The sequence below is a fragment of the Aethalodelphis obliquidens genome, unplaced genomic scaffold, assembly GCF_003676395.1.
Source record: "Aethalodelphis obliquidens isolate GAN/ISIS:26980383/991018 unplaced genomic scaffold, ASM367639v1 scaffold57, whole genome shotgun sequence".
In the NCBI taxonomy this organism is placed as follows: domain Eukaryota; kingdom Metazoa; phylum Chordata; class Mammalia; order Artiodactyla; family Delphinidae; genus Aethalodelphis; species Aethalodelphis obliquidens.
Genome location: NW_020838001.1, coordinates 11,514,727 through 11,526,809, shown reverse-complemented (window position 1 = coordinate 11,526,809; position 12,083 = coordinate 11,514,727). Strand labels below are relative to the sequence as shown.

At 42.9% G+C, this 12,083-nt stretch overlaps 1 long non-coding RNA gene across 1 annotated transcript; it reads right to left on the bottom strand.

Annotated features, from left to right (window-relative positions):
- Window positions 1-496: 496 nt before the first annotated feature.
- Window positions 497-12,077, bottom strand: LOC113609614 (uncharacterized). The gene is made up of 3 exons (XR_003428721.1): window positions 11,983-12,077; window positions 8,928-9,021; window positions 497-2,949 (listed from the first exon to the last, which is right to left on the bottom strand). It is a non-coding gene; the product is annotated as an uncharacterized LOC113609614 (long non-coding RNA).
- Window positions 12,078-12,083: the final 6 nt, after the last annotated feature.

Below are 12,083 nucleotides of genomic sequence, written 5' to 3'. Positions count from 1 at the left end.
TCAGTTTTCAGAACTGCTTTCCCTCTCTAGGATCTGAGGGTTCTGCTCTCTTTCCTTCCCTACACTTGGCCCCAGCACATATGTATATGTCCTTCCCACTCCCCCATCCTCTCATGATAGGTATATGGTAATTTTGGTGAGATCAATATTTACTAATTACATAATTGTGACATTCACCACTGAGCACCATGGTAAACTATGATGTCCTTTTGCTTTTCCCCACAGCGTTTTTGTTTTTTATATTGTTTGTTTGGTTTTGTTTTTTTAGTTTATTTATTTATTTTGTTTTTTGCTGCATTGGGTCTTTGCTGCTGCACGCAGGCTTTCTCCAGTTGCGGCGAGCGTGGGCTACTCTTCGTTGCAGTGTGTGGGCTTCTCATTGCGGTGGCTTCACTTGTGGAGCACGGGCTCTAGAGCGCAGGCTCAGTAGTTGTGGCACCTCGGTTTAGTTGCTCCATGACATGTGGGATCTTCCCGGACCAGGGCTCGAACCCGTGTCCCCTGCATTGGCAGGCAGATTCTTAACCACTGTGCCACCAGGGGAGTCCCACTTTTGTTTTTTTTTTAAAGTTGATTATTGTCTTGTTCTCTGACCCCACCCAAGCTGACCTAATTTTCTCAGTATTTGTTATCAACTCCAAACTCTTTGCCAGTGGTGCAAGTATCCTCTCAACTCCTTCTAATGCCTCAGAAACTCTATGTGTTCACCTTCTTAAAGAAATCTCCCTGGAGTCTTCAGACCTGCTGGAATCTAACCTGTTACCGACTCTGGTGCACAGCTGTCATCCTAGGATGTCCGTTCACCATCATCTGGGGATTCCACCTGCTTCTCCCCTGTGCTGTGTTTCTGTTTCCTGTGTCTTGTTCTTCCTTGTCTCACCACAAACACACACCCTTTTCGGTGTAGCCAAAAAGTTCAGCCTCCAGTAAGTCCCTGAGAAAGGGTGTGTGGGAAGTAGAAAATTTTCAACTTCCCATATCTGAAAATGGTTTTATTCTATCTGCTCCCTTGATGACTGTTTGGCTGGGTATAGAATTCTATGTTGGAAATCATTTTCCCTCAGAATTTTGAAGGCATTAATCCACTACCTTCTTATGTCTGAATTTTGGTGGAGAAGTCCAAAGTTATTCTGCTCTTGATACTTTGAAGTGACCTATTTCTCCTTCTCTTCACAAATTAGTTCTTGGTATTTCAAAATTTCACAATGATGTGCCTTGCTATGGACCTATTTTTCTCCAGCATGCTGGGCACTCAGTAAACACTTTCAATCTGGAAACACATGTCCTTTAGTTTTGGAGAATTTTTGTGAATTATTTTATTGATGATTCCCCCACCCCACCCTGTTTCTCTTCTTTCTCGATAAAATGCCTATTTTTCAAATGTGGGATTTTTTAGACCGGTCCCTGAAACAATGTATCTTTTCTCTCCTATTTTCTATCTTTGTCTTTTTCTCCTACTTTCTGAGACAAACTCTCACATTTATCTTCCATCTCTTTTATTAAATTTTTAATATCTCTGCTTTTAATTTCCAAGAAGCCCTCTTTGTTCTCAAAATATTCCTATTTTTAATAGCATCTTGTTCTTGCTTCAGGGTAACTCTCTGAAAAGTTGTTTTTGATTTTTTTTTTTTAGTTTTTTTTTTCCTTCCTGCATTGTCTGTTTTCTTTAGTTACTTTTCTCTATTTGCTTTGTTCTCGATTTTTCATTTAAGAGGGTACGCTCAGATGTCTGATATTTCTTGATTTTCTGCTCATATTTAAGAGTAGGGGACCAAGAAGCTGATCATTGTATATATTGGGAAGTGGGCTGTTGACACTGAACTGTCAGTGTCAGTTGGGAACCCCCCTGATGTTAAAATATCTTTAGGTGATTCCTCTGAGTCTAGCCAGATTTTCTGGAGAAGATTCTTCCAGTCTCCTACCTGGAATGGAATGGCCTGGGAAAGACCACTACATACAATTTGCCTGGCCTCTGGATGTGAGCAATGGGGCCAGCCCTGCAGATGTGGCAAAGGACTGGAATAGGGTATCTCAGCATGCAGGCCCCAAAACAGCCCCCAAAAGTATATCCATGTTAAATTCCTGGAACCTGTGAATGGTATCTCATTTGTGAAAAAGGTTCTTTGTAGCTGTGATTAAGTTAAGGCTCTTGAGATGAGGAGATAGTTATGGATTATTCAGGTGGGCCCTAAGTACCATCAAAAGTGTCCTTATAAGAGAGAGGCTGTGGGAGATGAGAAGCGTGGAGGAGAAGACAATGTGAAAACAGAGCAGAAAGAGATATGTCCACAAGCCAAGGAATGCCGACAGACACCAAAAGCTGGAAGAGACAAGGGATGGATTCTCTCCCAGAGCCTCCGGAAGGAGGATGGCCCTGCTGACACTTTGATTTCAGCCTTCTGGCCTCCAGAACTATGAAAGAATACGCTTCTATTGTTTGAAGCCACACAGTTTATGGTAATTTGTTACAGCAGTCCCAGGGAACTAAACACAAGATTTCACTTAATCCTCCTGTTTTCAATATAGTACCTCTGCCTGAAAACGTGCTGGGGTCCCCAAGCCCAGATACTCTGTGTTACTGTCTCCAAAGAATAAACCTGCAGACTTTTGCAGAGGTAGGTGGCCAGTTACCTAGAGTCGGGCGGGGGCTGGGAGGATCTGCAAATCTGACTGCTCCTCAAACAGACTTTTAGGGAATTTCCTTTATTTCACATCCTCCTCTCTGCTGCCCACTCCTATCCCCAATTTTACTTTCAGGAATTGGTACCACCAATTCCCGAGCCTTTGGGAGGGATTTTGGGGGATAAATCAGGTTGGCTTTGACTTTCCCCTCTGCTGCCAGAGGATTGGGTTTTCTCAGTTCTGCCGATTAACCCATCTGCTTTCTGTTCTCCAAAATGCTCTCACTCTTGTCTCCTCTCCCGTTCTCCAGTCCTTAACGGTTTATGCCTTTAAAAAAAATAATAAATCCCTTTACTGTCAACCTAGTGGAGCCAAGGGGTAAAGCAAAAGTAGAAGCGTGCGCTTAGCTGGCTGTTTTCCCAAAAGACTCAATGGGCTAATCTTAAAATGACGCTCTGTACCTCTGCTGAAATCCCACTTCTTCCGTCCCCAGGGGTCCATGCCTAACTCATCTCTCCATTCCCTGTGCCAAGAATGGGGCCTGCCACATGGTAAGCACGGAGATGATTTTTTTTTAACAGGATCATCCTCAGCAGTTGTTACCAAGTGTGATTACCATAAGAAATTCTTTTTTTTTTTTTTGGCCGCACTACGTGGCATGCAGGACCTTAGTTCCCTGACCAGGGATTGAACCCATGCCCCCTGCAGTGGAAGTGTGGAATCTTAACCACTGGACCGCCAGGGAAGTCCCTACCATAAAAACAATTTTCTTTTAACATCTTTATTGGAGTATAATTGCTTTACAACGGTGTGTTAGTTTCTGCTTTATAACAAAGTGAATCAGCTATACATACACATGTCTCCATATCTCCTCCCTCTTGCGTCTCCCTCCCACCCTCCCTATCCCACCCCTCTAGGTGGTCACAAAGCACTGAGTTGATCTCCCTGTGCCATGCGGCTGCTTCCCACTAGCTATCTATTTTACATTTGGTAGTGTATATATGTCCCTGCTACTCTCTCACTTCGTCCCAGCTTACCCTTCCCCCTCCCCGTGTCCTCAAGTCCATTCTCTAATAGGTCTGCGTCTTTATTCCAATCCTGCCCCTACGTTCTTCATGACCATTTTTTTTTTTTAGATTCCATATATAGGTGCTAGCATATGGTATTTGTTTTTCTTTCTGACTTACTTCACTCTGTATGACAGACTCTAGGTCCATCCACCTCACTACAAATAACTCAATTTCAGATTTTTTTATGGCTGAGTAATATTCCATTGTATATATGTGCCACATCTTCCTTATCCATTTATCTGTCGATGGACACTTAGGTTGCTTCCATGTCCTGGCTATTGTAAATGGAGCTGCAATGAACATTGTGGTACATGACTCTTTTTGAATTATGGTTTTCTCAGGGTATATGCCCAGTAGTGGGATTGCTGAGTCGTATGGTAGTTCTATTTTTAGTTTTTTAAGGAACCTCCATACTGTTCTCCATAGTGGCTGTATCAATTTTCATTCCCACCAGCAGTGCAAGAGTGTTCCCTTTTCTCCACACCCTCTCCAGCACTTATTGTTTGTAGATTTTTTGATGATGGCCATTCTGAGTGGTGTGAGGTGATACCTCATTGTAGTTTTGATTTGCATTTCTCTAATAATTAGTGATGTTGAGCATTCTTTCATGTGTTTGTTGGCAATCTGTATATCTTCTTTGGAGAAATGTCTATTTAGGTCTTCTGCACATTTTTGGATTGGGTTGTTTGTTTTTTTCTGTTGTTTTTTTTTGTTGTTGTTGTTATTGACATAAAAACTCTTGAAGGGAGTGTCTTAGTTTGCCCAGATGCAGAAGTGGAGAATTAAGACAGGGAAGACAGAGAAGTCAGTGTAGGTTACGTTGTTTGTCAATTATATCTCAATATATATATATTTAAAGTCTATAGGGAGAACATAAACAATCTTAATTTCAGGACTCTGAAATTAATATGATTGTAAACTTCACAGACACAGAAAACAGACTTGTGGTTACCAAAGGGACAAGGTGGGGAGGGATATATTAGGAGTGTGGCATTAACAGATACACACCACTATATATAAAATAGATAAGCGACAAGGATTTATTGTATAGCACAGGGAACTATATTCAATATCTTGTAATAACCTATGATGGAGAATAATCTGAAAAAAATATGTATAACTGAATCACTTTGCTGTACACCTGAAACTAACACAATATTGTATATCAACTACATGTCAATTAAAATATGATTGTAAACTTGTTCAGAGTTTCATTTATAAACTGTATTTTAAGAGTATGTATTTTTTATTAAAATACAATTAGGGGACTTCCCTGGTGGCGCAGTGGTTAAGAATCCGCCTGCCAATGCAGGGGACACAGGTTCGAGCCCTGGTTCGGGAAGATCCCACATGCCACGGAGCAACTAAGCCCCTGCGCCACAACTACTAAGCCTGAGCTCTAGAGCCCGTGAGCCACAACTACTGAGCCCACGAGCCACAACTACTGAAGTTCGTGAGCCTAGAGCCTGTGCTCTGCAACAAGAGAAGCCACCGCAACGAGAAGCCCGTGCACCACAACGAAGGGTAGCCCCCTGCTTGCCACTACTAGAGAAAGCCCGTGCTCAGCAATGAAGACCCAATGCAGCCAAAAATAAATAAATAAATAAAATACAATTAGGAAGAAAGTTATTTTTGGCATTGTTTACTATACAGAATGTTAATGTTTATCAAATATATCCTTTCATTTCCTATGTATTCAAAGCCTTCTATAATCTAAAAAACAAATTAAATGTTTATAGAATTTAAATAATGAGTTACTAAACATCACTATACTCTAAAAATAAAAAATAAACTTTTCCAATTCTCTGTGTACTTCACAAAAATTGTTTATGAATTAGACAGTGAAGTAAGTCTCTGTGAAGTCAAAAAGCAGAAAATGTTTAGTATATACTACTGAGTAAAAATATAATAAAATTGGAAATGAGTAACAAAAGTTACATTTAACACTCAATAAGTAGGAAATTCTAAAACACTCCCTAAGTAAATCTTGTCTCAAAGAAGAAACTACAATGAGAGTATCACGGGTGAAAACTCATGAGATATCCTCAAAGCAGATTTTCAAAACAAAGTTAAGCTCCTGAATGTTTATATCATCCAAGCATAACGCGCACACACACACACACACACACACACACACACACACACACACACACACACACACACACAAACACTGTCCTCCCTTGGTATCCTTGGGGGTATTGGTTCCAGGACCCCTCATAGATACCAAAATCCATAGAGGCTCAAGTCCCTTGTATAAAATGGTGTAGCACCTGCATATAACCAGGCATATCCTCTGGTATACTTTAAATCATCTGTAGATTACTTTAATACATAACATAATGTAAATGCTATGTAAACAGTTGCCAGGGCACAGCAAATTCAAGTTTTGCTTTTTGAAACTTTCCGGAATTTTTTTTTAAATAGTTTTGATCTGCAATTGGTTGAATCCGAGGAGGCAGAACCCAAGGATATGAAGGAGGGCTGGCTGTGTGTGTGTGTGTGTGTGTGTTCAAGTGGGTCACCATTGAAGGCAGCTGAAGCTTACTCCCACTGAGGGGTTCCAGGAAACTAGAATATGAACGCAGAATTGCCCCACGCGAGGGGCAAAGGATTGGGGGTGTTTATCCTCCAACTCTTTCGAGTTACTAGTTGAGGGGTGCTCTGACAGCATCAACTCCCCAGCACAGCTGGCTTGTACTGTGCTGAGAAGAAGCCCTTAGGCAGCAGTAAGACCCTCCAAGACGTTATGAGCAGGCACTAGCAGAGTCTGGTAAGGGTAGGGGAGAGCCAAGCAGAAATTCAGATTCCCAGGCACCATGCCCAAGCTCCAGCAGGTCTGTAATAGGACTGGAATCTGTACTTTTTCACAGAATCTCTCAGCAGTACCTACTGCACCTGACTCCACTGAATTCTACAAGCCCAATTTTTTCATTTGTGCCTGGTAATTCTAGTGCTTATTACCTGTTAAGTGGCCAGGGCCAGATTAAAACACTAATGTCAACAGGCTTTAAAAAATTATTCCCAACTCTCCCCCATGTGTAAATGAATATGACACAATGCTAAATGGTAACAAAAAATACAGGGAAAGCCAACACAGAACTTATTTTTCCATGGCATGGGAGGCAGAGTAATACCTCCCGAAGATGTCCACATGCTAATCCCTGGACCCTGTAAATATATTATGTCACATGACAAGGGGCAATTAAGGTTGTTAATCAGTTAACCTGGAGACAGGGAGATCCTTCTGGGTGGGTTCAAGGTAATCACAATGCTCCTTATAAAGGAAAGAAGGCAGGACAGTCGGAGTCAGAAATGAAGTGATGATCAAAGCAGAGGTTGGAGTGATACCATTGCTGGCTTTGAAGATACAGGATGGGACCAAAAGCCATGGAATGTGGGTAGCCTCTAGAAGCTGGAAAAGGCAAGGAAACACATTCTCCCCTAGAGCCTCCAAAAGAATGTAGCCCTGCTGACACCTTGAGTTTAGCCCCATGACACTTCTAACCTATAGAATTATAATAAATCTGTGTTGTTTTGGGAAAATTCCTTGCAATAAATCCCTTAATAAATATCTCCTGTTGTTTCTGCTTCTCTGATTGAACCTTGACTAATAACCACTTGATGGTAACCACTTTGATTCCCTTTTTAAAAAAATATGAAATATCATATTTGTTCAAAAGTTTTCATTGGTAACCCTGTTTTGTTGACACCTTCAGCATTTTCTAAACTCTGGGAACAACGGAATGATGTTCAAGTTTCCACATGTGTGAAATTGGGCTAATCAGTGTACCTCATAGGGTTATTAAAAGGATTAAATAAATTACTGAGCATAATGCACTTGGAATAATGTCTGGTACAAAGTGTTCAAAAAATGTTGGAAGAGATAAAGGACAGAAGAAAGGAGAGAGAGGGAGACAAGCTCCCTGCTTTCAAGGAGATTATATCCTAGAGGGGGAAACGGATGATAAACACAGGAAGGAAGGAAAGGAAGGAGGGAGGGAAGAAGGGAAAAAATATCTGATAGTTATAAGTGTCTCAGAAACACTTACGTTTAAGACTAGACCAGGGGTTGGCAGCCCACGGCAGGCCAGATCCAGACTGCCACCTGTTTTCATATGACCCGTGAGCTAAGAATGGCTTCTACATTTTTAAATCGTTGAAAAAATAAATAAAAAGAACACTGTGTGCCACGTGAAAATCATAAGAAATTCAAACTTCAATATCCATAGAGTTTTACTGGAACACAGCCATGCCTATTTAAATCTCCGATGGCTGCTTTCCCACTGCAATGGCAGAGTTGAGTTGTTGCCACAGATCAGAATGCCCACAGAGCCTAAAATATTTACTGTCTGGCTCTTTACCAAAAAAGTTTGCTGACACCTGCTTTAGACTGAGTGGTCAGGGAGGGCCTCCCTGAGGAGGTGACATTTAAACTGAGACCTGAATGGCAGGAAAGAGGAAGATTAGGGGTAAGAGGGCAGAGAACAGAGAACCAAGGCAAAAGCTTTCTCTCTAATCTTACAACAGCCTTCCAAAGAGGGACTCTGTCAAAACTATGATGGGGCCCTGAGGCTCTGAGGGTGCTGTGGTGTCCCAGGGTCAGAGCCCACAGGTCCCGAGTCGGGGTAGAGAGCCAAAACTGCCTGGCACAAGAGCCTGCCCCTTCTCAGCCTGGCATGGCACATGAACCCAGGAACTGCATGTTGAAAGACTTTATTTGCCTTCCTGGGGACAGTGACTGGGGATTTTAGATTCGTTCCCAGGAGTAGGTGAGGAGGGCTGGGATTGGCTCACGGTCCTGAGAGCAGGTGTTCTACAGCCCCCCTGTTGGCAGCAGGTCCAGGACTGGCACAAAGCCCAGATCTGGCCCTGATAGCAGGATCTGTGGCATGGCAGGGAGAACGGGGCAGCCCTCGATGAATTCAGTGCCCTGCTTTCATCCTGACTGGCCCACAGCTTGTAGCCCAATGCAAGGAAGCCTACCTCCAGCCCAGGGGGGCCCGACTCCAGCCAGGTGGGGTTTTCTGAGGCTGGAAAAAGAGTGACAGTCTCAAGCTCTCAGTTAATGAATGTGGCTCAGAGAGAACCCAGTTCTTAATCCTTTATGGGCCAATTCATTCCTGCCAGGCTCTGTGCTAATGGAGGAAAGTAGGCTGTTAGTCCCATTTTAGAGCCAGAGAAATTAAGGCAGTGAGGAGCAACAGGGGGTACTGGTTAAAACCAAAGACTCTGTACCTGAATCCCAGACTCAGTATTTGCCAGCTGTGTGACTTCAGGCAAGTGGCTTGACTTCTCTGTGCTTCAGTTTACCACTGATGATAATCTCTTCCTGAAAGAAATGTAAGGAATTAAGGAAACAATAGCCCAGCACCACACCCACAGAGCCCATTCTCTCAGCTTTGACAACAGCCTTAAGAGATCTTGGCGTGGCAGAGGACTCTGGCTTTGAGCCAGACAGAGCTCTTCTCCTCAAGGAGAAGACATCATCCTTGACTCCTCTCTTTTAAGGGCCACAGTCCATCAGCAAACCCTGCCTTCAATAACCACCCACAGTCCAACCATTCCTGCCATACCCGTGGTATCAACTTAATCCAAAGTGCCTTCAGCTCTCGCCCAGATTATTGCAAAGGCCTCTTAGCTGGTCTGAGATCGTCCATCCTTGCCTCTGCCCCCAGGTCTCCACAGCACTCCTCTTTTCAAAACCCTTCTGTTTCCTAACACTTCTGGAGTTAACTAACAACTTTTTTTTTAAAATTTTTATTGGAGTATAGTTGATTTACAATGTTGTGTTAGTTTCAGGTGTACAGCAAAGTGAATCAGTTATACATATATGTATATCCACTTTTTTTTTTAAGATTCTTTTCCCATATAGGCCATTACGGAGTATTGAGTAGAGTTCCCTGTGCTCTACACCAGGTTCTTATTAGTTATCTATTTTATATATAGTAGTGTGTATGTCAATCCCAGTCTCCCAATTTATCCCTCCCCCTCTTATCCCCTGGTCACCGTAAGTTTGTCTTCTTCATCTGTGACTCTACTTCTGTTTTGTAAATAAGTACATTTGTACCCTTTAAGATTCCACATATAAGCGATATCGTATGATATTTGTTTTTCTGTGTCTGACTTACTTCACTCAGTATGACAATCTCTAGGTCCATCATGTTTCTGCAAATGGCATTATTTTATTCTTTTTTATGGCTGAGTAATATTCCATTGGGTATATGTACCACATCTTCTTTATACATTCCTCTGTCGATGGACATTTAGGTTGCTTCCATGTCCTGGCCACTGTAAACAGTGCTTCAGTGAACATTGGGGTGCATGTATCTTTTTGAATTATGGTTTTCTCTGGGTATACGCCCAGGAGTGGGATTGCTGGGTCATAGGGTAGTTCTATTTTTAGTTTTTTAAGGAACCTCCATACTGTTCTCCACAGTGGCTGTGCTAATTTACATTCCTACCAACAGTGTAGGAGAGTTCCCTTTTTTCCACACCCTCTCCAGCATTTACTGTTTATAGATTTTTTTGATGATGGCCATTCTGACGGATGTGAGGCGATACCTCATTGCAGTTTTGATTTGCAATTCTCTAATAATTAGTGATATTGAGCATATTTTCATGTGCTTTTTGGCCATCTGCATGTCTTCTTTGGAGAAATGTCTATTTAGATCTTCTGCTCATTTTTAAATTTATTTTATTTTATTTGTTTACTTTTGGCTGCATTGGGTCTTCGTTGCTGCCCACAGGCTTTCTCCCGTTGCCGCGAGCGGGGGCTACTCTTGGTTATGGTGCGCGGGCCTCTCATTGCGGTGGCTTCTCTTGTTGCAGACCTTGGACTCTAGGCGCGTGGGCTTCAGTAGTTTGTGGCACGTGGTCTTAGTTGCTCCACGGCATGTGGGATCTTCCCAGACCAGGACTCAAACCCGTGTCGCCTGCATTGGCAGGCAGATTCTCAACCACTGCGCCACCAGGGAAGCCCTTCTGTCCATTTTTTATCTGGGTTATTTGTTTTTTTGGTATTGAGCTGCATGAGCTGCATGAGATAATCCCTTGTCGGTTGCTTCATTAGCAAATATTTTCTCCTATTCTGAGAATGAAATTAGAACACTCCCTAACACCATACACAAAAATAAACTCAAAATGGATTATTTATTCAAGGATCATTTTTTCTTGAGTACCTACTATATGCCAGATACTATTCCAGGCACTGGAGATAAAACAGAGAACAAAACTTCTGCATTCAGAAGTTTACATTCTCACGGAGAGAAGGACAATAAACGAATATATAAGTAAAACGTACTATTAATATGTTCAGTGTTCTGTAGGGGAATCACAGAGAGAAGGGAAGAGGGCTTGGGCTTTAGACCCAAGGTGGTCAGAGAAGGTATAATGGACAAAAAAAGGGTAAACAAAAAGCCCAAAAGTGGGAAAGGTGGGAGCCAAGGGGCAACCTAGGAGCCGAGTATCCTTGACTAAGGGCTCAGCAAATACATGGGTGGAAGTGTTCCTGGTGTGTTTTAGGTACCCCGAGGCAGCCACTGTGACCATCGTGGAAAGTGTGCATGAGGAGAAGAGGGGATTGACCTCACGGGGGTAAGGGGGCAGGGTTCAGTCTTGGAGACTCTCCAAGTTTTTTTTCCCTCAGATTGAGATTGGAAGCCAGTGTACATTTTGAGCAGCGGCGTGACTTCAGCTCAAAAGGATCACTGAGGCCGATGTGTGGAAAAGCTTAAAGAACAATAGCAGAGTCAGAAAGAGGGTTTAAGCAGCTATCACAGCTGCTGAGATACGATGGTTTCGACCAGGAAGGGAGGTAGCAGCAGAGGTGGTGTCAAACCCAAAGGTCATAACAGTGTACCAGCTCTCCCGATGGGGTTCTTCCTACCCCTCCAAACTCACCTTGTTCCTTCCTGTATCCCCAACCCCACAGACCACTGCTAAGCTCATATAGGCGTCTAATGAGTATCTGTTGAGACAATGAACAAATTAATGAACGATCTATCCCTAGATCATCATCACCTATTTTAACGATAGGCATATGGTCAGAACTCAATAAATGTTTGCAGACAGAATACCGCACGATTCTGCTAAACCCAGGTGGCTAGGCCTCTTCACAGCTGGGGAAAACTGAGCCTGGGGAAGTATACATCTGGGGTCCCTCTGCACAGCTTACGCTAGAAGCTTCCTTCCCAATTTCAGCATGGCGAATTCCTGGACACTGAGAAGAAAGAGCTTGCTTTCAGGGTGAGTCACAGTGACCTCACAGGAGTTTCCCCCAAAATGTCCCTACCCTGTGGAAGGGAAAAACTGGAATCTCGTAGGTCCGGAGGGTCAAAAGACTCAGGCCAGACAAATGCTCGGAACGTTCCCGGAAGACCTCCCACCCTCGGG